Source organism: Acinonyx jubatus, chromosome B2, assembly GCF_027475565.1.
Source record: "Acinonyx jubatus isolate Ajub_Pintada_27869175 chromosome B2, VMU_Ajub_asm_v1.0, whole genome shotgun sequence".
Lineage (NCBI taxonomy): Eukaryota > Metazoa > Chordata > Mammalia > Carnivora > Felidae > Acinonyx > Acinonyx jubatus.
Window position 1 is genome coordinate 14,158,770 of NC_069385.1, and position 12,590 is coordinate 14,171,359.

General features: G+C 38.0%; 1 long non-coding RNA gene across 1 annotated transcript in view; it reads right to left on the bottom strand.

Annotated features, from left to right (window-relative positions):
- Nucleotides 1-466: 466 nt before the first annotated feature.
- Nucleotides 467-12,590, bottom strand: part of LOC128315470 (uncharacterized) — a 93,564-nt gene continuing 81,440 nt past the window's right edge. Inside the window, exons 4-5 of the long non-coding RNA XR_008298257.1 lie at nt 3,521-3,590; nt 467-1,027 (exon numbers count right to left, since the gene is read on the bottom strand). This is a non-coding gene — a long non-coding RNA (uncharacterized LOC128315470). The remainder of the gene's footprint in view (nt 1,028-3,520; nt 3,591-12,590) is intronic.

The window sequence follows — 12,590 nt, forward strand, 5'->3', positions numbered from 1 at the left end:
ATGAGCATGGAACCTGCTTAAGATTAACTCTCTTGGGGCGGCTGTGTGGCTCAGTTGGTCAAGCCTCAGACTTCTGCTCAGGTCAGGGTTGGTGGGGGTCCAGCCCCTCATGCTCTGCGGTGATGTCTCGGAACCTGCTTCGGATTCTCTGTCTCCTTCTCTCTGTCCTCCCCCGCTTGTGCGCATGCTCTCCTCTCTCTCTCTCTCTCTCTCTCTCTCTGTCTCTCTCTCTCTCTTTCTTACACACACACACACATACACACACACACACACACAAACATTAAAAAAAAAAAAAGATTATCTCTCTCTCTGCCCCTTCCCCGCTCTTGCAATGGCTCTCTAAAATAATAATAATAATAATAAATATAAATATAAATGAAAAATGTGTCAACGCTCCTTTCCCATCAGGACAGGAAATGTGATACTTCTACTAGGAATCCAGACTTCCTGGGACCCAAAAGAAAAATCTCACGTTGGTCTTTGTGGTGATTCTCGCTTGAGATGGTTGCTTAGTCACAGCGGCAGGTTTCTCAGCTCCTCACGGTGTCTCAACATAACTTTTTTCAGATTCTTGCATTTCCATTGATCATAAACGGCTCTCTTAATTCTTCAGCGCACAGTTAAAATAAGGCTGCAGTTTTAACAAAACCTTATTAATCTGATCCTCTAGCAGAGTCAGTGACCTCAAAACTCAGAGAAGAATGGCCCAGGGAACACTAAACAAATGCCTGATAATCATTAAAAATGGAATTAATAGTGTACACTTGAAATTAATATAACCCTGTATGGTAGATACACTGGAATTAAATTTTTAAAAAATTTTCATGTTTATTTTTTTGAGAGTGGGAGAGGGAGACAGAGCATGAGTAGGGGAGAGGCAGAGAATGAGGGAGACACAGAATCCGAAGCAGGCTCCAGGCTCTGAGCTGTCAGCACAGAGCCCAACGCGGGGCTCAAACTCACAAACCGTGAGATCATGACTGGAGCCGAAGTCGTATACTTAACCAACGGAGCCACCCAGGCGACCCTAGAATTAAATTAAGAAAAAAACTAAAAATTTTTAAATTTTAAAAAACAATGAGACTGTGTGTTCGGGAGGCTGAGCTGGAGAGGCTAAAAATAAATAAATAAATAAATAAATAAATGAATTGAATTAAAAGCTGTGCTGCCTCAGGCTTCCCTCTGGATTTAGTTCAGAAAAGGGAATTGTCCAAGACCTCTGTCCTTAGTGAAGGCTGAATTAACATTAAATAGTAACAACATAATGGCTATGAAAATCACCGTGGTCCTCTCTAGTTATGGCATCAGCTGATGGGAGGAAGAAGCATACACCCCCTCAATAGCTTAGAAAGAGATACGCATGCCAGAGGATACATGATAAAGTCTAGGAAAATTTAGGGATCTGCCACCACAGGTTTCTAGGTGTCCAATGTTTGCAATACTTCTTTTGGGTCCAAAATGCAATACATGCTGCTTTTATCTTTTATCTCCTACCACTAAGAGAGTCCCAACCGTTGGTGGCCTCTTTGGACTTTGGAAGAAACAGGCACTGCAATTTGGTGGCCTGCCCTGCTACGTTTGCCAAGTAACCCATAGAGCTGGCCATGTGGAGTGGAGTCAGTGCAGATGAAAACCCTAGAACTGGATTCAGCTGGGTCAGGCTTCTGGTCAGGCTTCTAAATGGTCTTTACGCGTCATTGTCCATTAACCTATTATGGCATAACCAACCATCCCAAGTCAAATTTGTACAATCACAGCGATCGTTTATTTAACTCACACATGTAAAATTTGAGCAGGACTCCATAGAGATAACGCATCTCTCTTCTTCAATGTCCAGGCCTAAGCTGACATGCCTGGAATGGCTGCGGGATTAGAACATCTGAGGACTCGCCAGGTGATCTCTCCGTGCGGCCTCTTTATAGAATCATTCTATGTAGCCTGACCTTCCCCCACAGCATGGCAGATCTGGGGTGGCCAAATTTCATACATGCCTGCTCAGGGTTCCAAGTAGAATCTGTGAGGCCTCCAAGAGGCAAAGCTCAGAGTAGGCTGTGTGTCACTTCCGTCATAGGTTATTGATCAACCAAGTTACAGATTCAAGAGTAAAGGATTAGAACGCTTTTCAGGAAGTGTAGTAAAAAAATATACAGCCATCTTTAACCTACGGCAATCATGGATCCAACAGTACTCAGATTATCTGTGACTGAACAGATTGCTGAACCAATCTTACCGTAGGCCTTAAATGTAAAAATCACAATGGGCAAAACCATGCCCCTCCTAACAAGTAACTGTTCACTTTTTGAGAAACAGTTTGGGGCTTGCTGCTAAGCTCTGATAGAGACTGACCACATGAATATGGGACACCAAGTAATCAAGAGACCCGAGCAGAACATCATCAAGTGAGTGACATCTGACCCACCAGCTGAAGAAAGTCATGCCCAACAGACATGCCAAGCAGAAGAGGTCTATACTTTATCAGGCATAGGCAGGTCTCAAGGACACAGTTAGTAACATGGCAGGGGATTCACATCCCAGGATGCCTGTTCTGCTACACATCACTTAGCCTCAGCAAAGACCTGGGTCTCATTCAGAATTCCTTCTGACTTGAAAACTGAGAAGGAAAAACCCTAAGCCTGGTTTACAGATGGTTCCTCACGATATCCTGACGTCACACAAAATTGGATTATTATGGCTCTACGTTTTCCACTAAAGGTGGTCCTGAAGGACAGTGGGAATGAAAACTCATCCTCCGGGTGGGAAAAATTTCGAGCAACATATTCATTGTTGTGTTGTCTCAGGTGTGTGATTCTTACTATCAGAGGGAGATCAGAGTGCTGATGTATGGTTGGGGACAAGGAGAAGTATGCATTTTATTTAGGGAATCCTGCTGGATCCCTCCTATTGCACCCACACGTGGTTGAACAAGAGAAAGAAATAATTCAGCAACCTAGTACAAGCAGGATCATCAAGAGTTCAATCTCCCAGGAACAAAGTTCAAGTCACCCGTCAACTAAAGAAACCATCCAGTGAAGGTATTGGTTAAAAGCAAAGGACATGTAAAATGAGCAGTTAAGAAAGAAATTATTATATATCATATATGACCTTGTGAACAGGTTTATAAACGAGGGCTAGTGATCACCCACATTTTTCCATCGTACTATTATATTTGTATTTGTATCGGATTCTGTTTTTTCTTTCCACTCTCCACTCTCACCAGTGATATTATACAGGATGTGTGGGTAATGATATCTTAGTGCAGAGATTATAGGATATCAAGATGCTGCTGAGTTATGAACTAAAAGAAGAATGAACATAAATCAGAAGTTAATGCAGAAACTGATGAGACTTTATGCTATTGCTTTCAGAGAGAAGGTTGTTTTTGTTTGTGCAGGAATGGATCCATTATGTTAGACAGCAGCACTTTGAAGTTACTATGAGGTTATGTGGAACTTTAAAAATCAAAAGATGGGGAGAGGTGAATGTTGAAAAGCCAAAGGGGTGAACCAGGGAGAGAACTTACACAGGCTCACACAACATGAATTCCAGCCCCGCTCCACCCTGCTTGAGGGTATCTTCCTGCACTACAGTGTCTGGAAGTGAAAGTTGTATATTAACATACCAAAGGAAGAGAAACATTATTTCAATAGATGCAAAGTAACATTCTATAAAAATCAGCTTGTATTCATGATTGTTTCAAAGCTCTTAACAACAAGAAATAAAAGGTGATTCCCTTAACCAGATAAAAGAATTTGCCAGCCATGGTAGCAACAGTCATCTCATATTGAAATATATGTGCATTTCCACTATCACTTATGATGCTCCAAGCTAACACAATAAAAAGAAAAAACAAATGAAATATAAAAAGGAAGTAAAACAGAAAAATGTGTCATTGTTTGCAGATAATACATTTGTGTACCAAAAAAAAAAAAAAAAGTAACAAAAAAATCCTACAATATATCTAACACTTATTAAGCCCTTACTGTATCAGGCACTTTTCTAAGTTGTTTATTTACAAAAAGTAACTTAATAAAGAAGTTATTAGCAAAAATTATATTCTTTACCAAAAAATAAATACTTTGGATAAAATATTACAATTTTTAACAGTTCAGCAAGTAGTTAGATACATGCATACACACATACACAATAAAATAATGGTCCTGTAGGGGCACCTGGGTGTCTCAGTCGGTTAAGCTGCTGACTTCGGCTCAGGTCATGATCTTGCAGTCTGTGAGGTCGAGCCCCGCATCGGGGCTGTGCTGACAGCTCAGAGCCTAGAGCCTGCTTTGGATTCTGTGTCTCCCTCTCTCTACGCCTCTCCCTTGTGTCGCACTCTGTCTGTCTCTCTCTCTCAAAAATAATAAACATTAAAAAGATATATTTAAAATAATGGTCCTATAAATATTGGAATCTAAAGACAAAATATGAAATAAAAAAGTCTAGTTCCAGTAGAAATAAATGTACAAGTAGACTAGGAATAACCAAATTAATAATGAATAACACTTATAAGGAGAAAATACAAACAGAAAGATATACAAATGTCCTAAAAGAGAAGATCCAATATGGCATATATTTCACGTCTCTCCAAATTTGTCTGTAAATCAGTGTAATTCAAGTCAGTGTACCAATAAGGTTTTTGCTAAAAATTGACAAGCATTTGATTTGCATTTGAATGCATATTTAAAAGTCGACATATGAAAATAACCAAGAAATTAAAGGATAAACAAAAAAATGAGGAATCAGGGGTTATTTTGAAACTATGGCAACTAAACAAGTATATCAGTGGAGATAGCTCTGGAAACAATAAGAACCAACCGACAAAGAAGTAAATATGCACATAAAGGGAAACTTCATATATGACAGAAGTGGCATCACAAATTAGATCAGGTAGAAAAATAAATAATATGATACCTAATGAATTTAAATAAGCAAGTATAAAAAAAGCAAAGTAAATACTTAAAAACTCCTTGAAAGAAATATAAGAGAATATCTTTAGGATATCAAGACCAGAAGATTTTTTTTTTTTTTAGAGAGAAAGAAAGAAGAGTGGGAGTGGGGGAGAGGGGCAGAGATAAAGAGAGAGAATCTTAAGCAGGCTCCATGCTCAGCACAGAGCCTGACCCAGGTCTCAGTCCCACAAACCTGGGATCATGGCCTGAGCCCAAATCAAGAGTTGGACACTCAACCAACTGAGCGACCCAGGTACCCCCGAGAAGAAATTTCTTAAACAGGATGTAGAAAGCTCAAATCATAAAGAAAAATACACTACAAAATTAATATATCTCATATGACAAAAGTAACTATAAACAAGGTTAAAAAGCAAGCAATGGACTGTGGAGACATTTGAAACATATAGAGCATACAAAAAATTACTAGAGTGTATAAAGAATTTCTACACAAAAAACAGTGAGCCCACAGTAAAGTGTTCAAACAGGGATTCACTGAAAGAAAAATCACGTGGGCAGCAAATGAATCTTGCAGCTCATCTGCATTTGTGTTGGGTCCGTGTAACTGAGTTTTGGCAAATACGATGTGAAGAGAAGTGATGGATGACACTTTCGATGCTAGGGAACAAAAAGAAAATGAAACGGAGAAGGAGGAGGAAAAGAAGCAGTGGAAGAAAAGGAAAGGCAGCGAGGAAAAGAAAAGGGCAGGCAACAGCACCTGTCACCACCCTGTGTGGTCCTCTCTTCCCCCCAACTCGGACAGAAGTGAAGGTAAAATACTCCTGATGGCAGGACTACAGGATGAAGGAAGTCCGCTTGTTACCATGTTAATCATTATGGAAGAAATGGAGAGTTCAAGGCTTATTACTGCAGCATAGACTAGCCCTAACCTGACTAATGTGACACTCAGTCCGCTGTAGCCACGATTTCTCCATCCCAGTCAATGACAACTACATCCCTCAAAATATCCGACCTCCCCTTTTTAACACCCAATATCCAACCTATCAGTGGATCTCACGGCTCTGCCTTCAGAAAACATCCAGAATTGAACTTTGATAATCACCACCCAAGTGATCTTCATCTATCACGTGGGTTACTGCAGTGGTCGAGAAATTACTCTCCCTGCGTCCTTATCATTCTCTGAGAGTCTAGTAACTCTGTGCAACACAGTAACTATAGTGGTTCTCTTGGAACTGCTCCTCAGGATTTTCCGTGACATGGTGTCGGCCGTGCAGCTGCTTTAAACTTCCCAAACACCTCCAGAAAACTGGATAGAAACACCAACTAAAGACAACTAAAGACAATGGGGATGAGAGACCCAGAAAATGGACAGAAGCTGGGAACAAGCCAGCCCACAGCGGTGGCTGGACAGGCACAAGATAGCTGTGTAAAAGGAGCAAGACGCTCAAGACAACTAAATAGCTTAAAAGTCATAGATACATACCTTCCCCAAAAGGGAAGGATGTATCCTGAGGGAATGTGGGATGGGAAAGATGGGAACAATACGTGAAATCAAGAAAAGTCCCAGGGAGCCTGGGTGGTTCAGTCATTTAAGCGTCCTACTACAGCTCAGGTCATGATCTCACTGTTCTCCAGCTCAAGACCTGCTTTGGGCTCTGTGCTGACAGCTTAGATCCTGGAGCCTGTTTTGGATTCTGTGTCTCCCTCTCTGTCTCTGCCCCTCCCCTGCTTGTGCTCTGTCTCTATCTCTCTCTCTCAAAAACTAAATAAACATTTAAAAAAACAGAAAAAAATAAAAGAGAGAGAAGAAAAGTCCTCACTGGCTCAGAGTTGCAGGTAAGTGCCAAAGCCACACAGGTGGAAAAAACTAAAATGGATGTGAGGATTCAATAAAACTCCACAAATATCCAGAAAATACTTCCCTCCTCCAAAAATACAGTGCCTCATTCTGCTGGAAACAACCAAATTGAGCAAGGAAAGAATCATGTGAATCAAAGAGAGAGAGGTGGGCAGTGGGAGGGAGGGATTTTTGAGGGACTCAGAGAAAGGAAAACCCAAGAAATATGAAGTATTTTGGAAAACAAGGCCTGTGGACCTCAGGGACAAGAAGCACAAAATCTTTCTAAACCAGACATAGCTGTGAGAAACAAACAAGTGGCTAACAGAGAGGGTATATATTTAATCTTTGCTGGTAAAAACAGAAAGAAATTCTTAGACTGTGATTCAGAGAAAGCCACCCTGGCCGGCCCTTCTCCTAATATCCCAGGAAATCTCATCTTATTTTGTTCCTCATTCAAACATGGGGAATAACACGAACAGAAAAGCTTTCTAACATCGTACAAAATCATTACAATCAAAACATAAATGAGATCTTAACAAATTAAGATAAACAATGAGATCTCACCAGAAAAATGAGGTCACAGAGCAGATAAAGGCTGCAATGTAAGTTTCAATAGTAGACAACAATTAATGCCTTGATAAGAACACCACAAATGAGAAATAGAAAAGCTCAGAATAGATATCAGTAAAGAATTAAGAAAACAAAGTATATAAGAACACTAAGTAAGAAGAACACAGGAGTAAAGAGACACTATAAGGACACAGGGAAACAGGAATAAGAAAGAAGAAAATCGGGGGGAAATCAAACAGAAATAAAGTCAACTATTTTTAAAAAGGACTTGAGAAATGTGTGTGCAGGAGGCAGAAAAATGCCTCCTACCAACCTAATCCCAGAAACCTGTGAAAATATTGCCTTGCCTACTAAAAAGATTCTGCAGGTGTGATTAAGTTCAGGATGTCGAAATGGGGAGATTATCCTGGATTACTCAGATGGGTACAATACAATCGCAAAGGTAATTATAGGACTGAGGTAATAGTCAGAGTCAGAGGATGTGTGACAACAGAAACAGAGGTCACAGGGATGCGGGACCATGAGCCATAGAATCCAGACAGCTTCCAGAGGCTGGAAAAGGCATGGAAATAGATTCTCTTTTATAGCTTCCAGATAGAACACAAACCAACCAACCTTGACCTCTGACTTCCAGTACTCTAAGACAATAAATTTGTGTAGTTTTAATTGATAAAATTTGTGGTAACAAATATTTTAAAAAATTGTTATAGCTACCATAGGAAACTGATAAAGAAAATGTGATAGACATTGAAGATGTAAAGTGAGAAAACCACACATATATCTTCGAAATCTTCAAAGAAGAAAACCAAAGTAATGGAAAAAGAAAAATACTTAAAAACATGATTGGAAAATATTTCCTGAAATAGAATAGTAAAGAGCAGATCACACTGTGTATCTGGGAAAATTGACCAGAAATGATCAGCCTTGGGCCATATTCTATTTTTTTAAGGTTATTTATTTTTGAGAGAGAGAGAGAGAGAGAATCTCAGGTAGGCTCTGCAACATTGGAGTGGAGTCTGATGTCCCCACATCAGACTCAAACCCACAAACCATGAAATCATGACCTGACCCAAAACCAAGAGTTGGACACTTAACTGAGCCACTCAGACCCCCGGCCTTAGGCCATATTCTAAGCCAAAATTACTATTTTTTTTAATAATGGGGGGGGATTCCCTTTAGTTTACAGACAAGAAGGCAAAATCATTTATAACAACTATCAAATTAGTATGAGGATCCTTCAAAGCAACATCTACGTTAGAAAAAGCATGTAGCAACTTTTTAAAAGATGTTAAAGAAGAGAAAATGTGAGAAGAATTTTATGGACAGCCAAACTTGTCTTCAACATAAAAGCCACAGACAAGCAACTAAAAATATGGAAGACCTCAAGGAGTATCATTCCCTAATCGCTTTGTGACAAATCTACCAAAGAATGAGCTTCAAACAAAATGTTTGTAGAAAGTTTGGCAAATATTTAAGTTGGTGGAACTAAGGTTGAAAGACAGGGAAAAGGGTGAAAAATAATAGTAGTTTTCACATGTTCAGACATTAATATCAACACCACCTTACAAGTTAGGAATAGTGGACAATGAAATAAGCCTGTGGATTACCACAGATGAATTAATTATATTACCTGAAGCTAACAACTGAAGTAGTAGAAGGTTCAAGTGTATTGAAGACTTGAAATATATCTAAGACTCAACAGTATATTTAGAATAATAAATAAGGTGGTTGAAGCTTAAGTAATTTAGGAAGTAAAGATTAACACTAAAATAATGCTAGGGATCAAATTTAGAAGGTAAGGGCAAGGGAGAGAGTAACTTTAGTCTCATTTGTGGTAGAAAATCAACAAATAGTATCTAAAAGAAGAGAAGATTAAGAGTAATATAAAAAAAAATAGTGTAAATAAGGGGCTCCTGGGTGGCTCAGTCGGTCAAGCGTCCGACTTTGGCTCAGGTCATGATCTCACAGTTCGTGGGTTCGAGCCCCTCATTGGGCTCTGTGCTGACAGCTCAGAGCCTGGAGGCTGCTTTGGATTTTGTGTCTCCCTCTCTCTCTGCCCCTCCCTGTGCTCACACTCTGTCTCTGTCTCAAAAATAAATAAACATTAAAAAGAAATTTAAAAAATAGTGCAAATAAAACTACTAGATTGAAGAGTCAAAACTTCCTAAATACCAAAAGAATTATCAACAGAAAAGGTTTAAAAGGACACTTAATTGAAATAATTTTCAATTGAAATGTTGAGCCATACAGAAAATAGACAAGATAGCAAACTGAAACCAAAATATCAGTTAAGTAAATGTTAATGCACTTAAATCACTTACTAAAAAATTCAGATTGCTTATATAGCAAAACCCAATTCTTTGTCATACCTGAAACAGAGGGATTTGGTAAAGTTAAATATTGAAGAATAAACAAAGATATGCAAAGCAATACAAAATAATGCCAAGAATAATATCTTGAGGTAGAATTAAGTAAAAAAAAAATATTAAACGAGTCAAATAAAGGCCAATTTATAATGTGAAAAGCTACATTTCAAAAAAGAGCATAACACTAATATGTATCTACTCAAAAAACACAATCTTCAAAATTTTCCAATTTGCTTCAGAGGTAACCACTGTTCTGGAAATTCACAAAAATATAATCACATGAGTCTGGCTTCTTTCATTTGATATGATACTTTTGGAGTTGTATGGTGTTGTATGTATTGGTGTTTTGTACTTAATTTATTAGTGTTCTAGTCTATGAATATACAATTTATCCACTTTTCTATTGAGGAAATATTTTTTCCAGTTGGGATCATTATGAATAATTATGCTATTGCATTCATGAAACTCCTTGTGATCACGTTTTTATTTCCCCTGGGTAAATACCCAATATGGAATTGTTGGGTCATAGGGAAGAAGTCTGTTTAACTTTACGAAGAACTGTCAGTTTTCCAAACTGGTTGTACCATTTTACATACAAACAATGTATGAGCGTCCCTATTAGTCAAAATCCTCTTCAAAATTAGATAGTTTCAGAGTTGTCTATTTTACCTTAGCAATGGTTGCATGGTGGTTTACACTGTGCTTTGTATTGTAAACCCTCTCGTTGTGGTTTCAATTTGCATTTTCCAGGTGACTATTGACATTGAGCACATTTTCATTTGCTTACTGACATTTGTAATATTTCTTTGTGAAGATTTTATTCAAATAACTTGCCCTTTTTTATTTTAAAATTTGTTTAACGTTTATTTATTTTTGAGACAGAGAGAGACAGAGCATGAATGGGGGAGGGGCAGAGAGAGAGGGAGACACAGAATCGGAAACAGGCTCCAGGCTCTGAGCTGTCAGCACAGAGCCCGACGCGGGGCTCGAACTCACGGACCGCGAGATCATGACCTGAGCCAAAGTCGGCCGTTTAACCGACTGAGCCACCCAGGCACCCTTAATTTGCCCATTTTAATTGAGTTGTTCTTTTTACCATAGATTTGTAGGAGTTTTTAATAGATTCTAGATATAAATCTGTGCCAGATATATGTATTTAAATATTTTCTTCCCAACTGTAGCTTGAATTTTCATTTTTTTAACTGTGACTTTTGATAAAAAGTTTTGAGGATGTCCATCAATTTATAATTTCTTTTTTCATATAAAATATTATTAAGTTTTATAAATTCATTAAATTCTAGCAATTGTATAATTCTAAATCTATTTCAAGTAATTTTTTAAAATATGGAGTGATATGGTGGTAAATATTATTTTTGTTCAATATGAATACTTGGCACCACATATTAAAAAATATCCCTTCCCCCCCTACTGAATTGCGTTGGCAATTCTGTTGAAAATTGTTTGACTGTAAAAATGTGGATCTGTTTTTGATTGTTCGTTCTGTGTCATTGAGTGTTGACTATGTTTAAGCAAATAGCACACTGTCTTGATTATTATATCTTTACAAAAAGTTTTAAATCAGGTATTAGAAATCTTCTAACTCTTGTTTTTCAAGATTGGTTTGTCTATTCTAGGTTCTCTGTGTTTCCATATGAAATTTATAAAAATTGCACTCACAATGCAGTTACTTTTCCAAAAGTGACTTTGTATACTCACACCTTGCTAAACATGCTTATTAATTCTAGTAGGTTTTTACTTTTTTTCCTCTAGATTTACCACCTATACAATCATGTCATCAGCAAATAAACATAGTATTGTTTTTTCTTTCCAACCCTCCTGCCTTTAGTTTTTTTTTAAATCATTTATTGCCCTAAGTAGAACCTCTAGTGTAATAATGACTAGAACTGGTAGGAGTGAAATTCCTCACTTTATTCCTAGTCTTAGGGGAAAGCATTTAATATTTCATCATTACATATAATATTCACAGTGTTTGTCATAGACTCTCTTTACCAAGTTGAGGAAGTACTTTATTTTTCTTGTTTGCTAAGTTTTGATCATGAACAGGTGTTATATTTTGCCAAATACTTTTTCCCAACTTTTTTAGCTGATTATTTGGTTTTATTCTTCTTTATTCTGATAATATGGTGAAATATATTTATTTTTATTTTTTTAATATTTATTTTTGAGAGACAGAGAGAGAGAGAGAGAGAGAGAGAGAGAGAACATGGGGGAGGGGAAAGGAGAGCAGGAGACAGAGAATCCCAAGCAGGCTCTGAGCCATCATCACAAGCCTGATGTGGGGCTCAAACCCATGAACCATGAGATCATGACCTGAACTAAAATCAAGAGTCAGATGCTAAACTGAGCCACCCAGGCTTCCCTATATTTATTTTTCTGATGCTAAACCAAACTTGCATTCCTGAGATAAACCCAACATATATTTACAAAAAAAACCATTTTTTTAGCGTTTATTTATTTTTGAGTGAGTGTGAGTAGGGGAGGGGCAGAAAGAGAGGGAGACACAGAATCGGAAGCAGGCTCCAGGCTCTGAACTGTTAGCACAGAGCCCGACGCGGGGCTCGAACTTGCAAACTGTGAGATCATGACCTGAGCAAAGTCAGATGTTTGACTGAGCCACCCGGGCACCCCAAACCCAATATTTATAATGTGTGCAATCCTTTTATGTGTTCATGGGTTAGATATATTAGTTACATTTTTAAGAATTTTATTTATGTTTAAATGAGTGCTATTGATATACAATTCTTTTTAATATAATTTTTCTTTTGTGTGGAAAACAGCATTATTCTAGCCTCATAAAAATAGGTGGGAAGTGCTCTGTCTTCCTCTATTTTCTGATAGCACTAATACAAGTTTGGAATTTTTTTTAATGTTTATAAAATTTCCCAATGA